The sequence below is a fragment of the Silene latifolia genome, chromosome 4 (assembly GCF_048544455.1).
Source record: "Silene latifolia isolate original U9 population chromosome 4, ASM4854445v1, whole genome shotgun sequence".
Lineage (NCBI taxonomy): Eukaryota > Viridiplantae > Streptophyta > Magnoliopsida > Caryophyllales > Caryophyllaceae > Silene > Silene latifolia.
The window spans coordinates 86,653,536-86,655,116 of NC_133529.1; the positions used below are offsets into that span (position 1 = coordinate 86,653,536).

The 1,581-nt window shown below is 40.6% G+C and overlaps 1 pseudogene; it reads left to right on the forward strand.

The window, feature by feature from the left end:
• Positions 1-1,280: 1,280 nt before the first annotated feature.
• On the forward strand, positions 1,281-1,379 carry LOC141653991 (small nucleolar RNA R71; annotated as a pseudogene).
• The last annotated feature ends 202 nt before the right edge of the window (positions 1,380-1,581 follow it).

Consider the following 1,581-nt stretch of genomic DNA (forward strand, 5'->3'; position numbering starts at 1 on the left):
CCCCGGATCTTTGAGCTTTGGAGGGGAACTCCCTTGATGAATAGCACTAATCACTTTGGTAAAGGCAATAGTCTCCAACTTTCGGATGGATTTCTTCTTGGTAAGAATATCATTCATGTACTTTGCATAAGCCGGAACATGATTGATCAATTCCGTGAATGGGATTGAGACTTCTAAGTTCTTCACAATTTCCATGAACTTTCCAAGTTGCTCATCAACCTTATGCTTAGCTTGGCGACTTGGGAATGGAAGTCTAATCATAATAAGCTCTTTCTCAATTTCCTTGGCCTTCTCTTCATTTCTCTTCTTTGAAAGTTCATTGGTAGTAGGCTCTACTACCTTAGAGTTCTCCATAACTCTTTGCTTGCTACTATCTTCCACAATATCTTCATCAATTGACCTCTTTGGCCCCTCATATCTTGTACCACTCCTCAAATGGATGGCACTCACCGTTTCATGTCTTGTGGGGGGGGTTACATTGAGGAGGTAATTGTCCCTTTTGTCTTTGGGAGTTAGAAGATACTAGTTAAGTCATTTGAGTCTCTAACATTTTGGTGTGGGCAAGTATGTTGTTGATGGTGGCTTCTTTAGCTTGGCTATCTTTTTTCATTTGGGTGAATAATTCTTGTTGGTTCTTTTGCATTTGGAGGACGGCTTTTTGAACATCAAAGCTTTGGTCATTGAATTGGTTATAGGAAGGTTGATTTTGATATCCTTGGCTTTGGTTGAAAAAGGGTCTTTGAGTTGGATTTCTCATTGGAGGTGGGGTGTATGTTGGTTGAGGTTTTTGAACATTTTAGCTCTTGTATGAGAGATTTGGATGGAATTTGGTATTCTTATTATAGTAGTTGGAATAAGGGGTGTCATTCTTGTATGCTTAGAAAGCATTTACTTGTTGATCATGTCCTAAGGTTCCACAACTTTCACATACTCCATTTGGGATTAAGGATGATACCATCATAGCATTGACATGTTGTTTGTGTGATTTGGAAGCTCCATCAAGCTTAGCCGTAGCCTTCTCAAACTTCAAGTATTTGGTGTCGATATGAGCACTTAGTTGGGCACCCAATTGTGTGATGGAATCTACCTCATGCTTTCCTCCTTTAGTGGCCTTTCAAGGCCTACTAAATTGGGAATTATGAACCGCCATCTCTTCGATTTTGGCTCATGTTTGGTTGTCATCAACTTTGGTGAACCTCCCATTAGACCCCATATTAAGCACATTGCGTGAGTCTTCATATAAGCCGTTCCAAAACTGTTGAACAAGGAACCACTCACTAAGTCCATGGTGTGGACAAGAACGACAAGTGTCCTTAAATCTCTCCCATGCTTCATATAATGATTCCTCATCCCTTTGCTTGAACCCGGTGATTTGGGCTGTCAACATATTAGTCTTCTCCGGAGGATAGAATTTCTTGTAGAAGGCAAGTGCTAATTTCTTCCATGAATCGATACGAAGGGTATCCTTGTCTAGGCTCTTCAACCATTCCTTTGCGGTTCCGATCAAGGAAAAAGGAAACAACACCCACCGAATTTGATCTTGAGTAACTCCGTTTTGAGAAATTGCATCACAATAGTCAC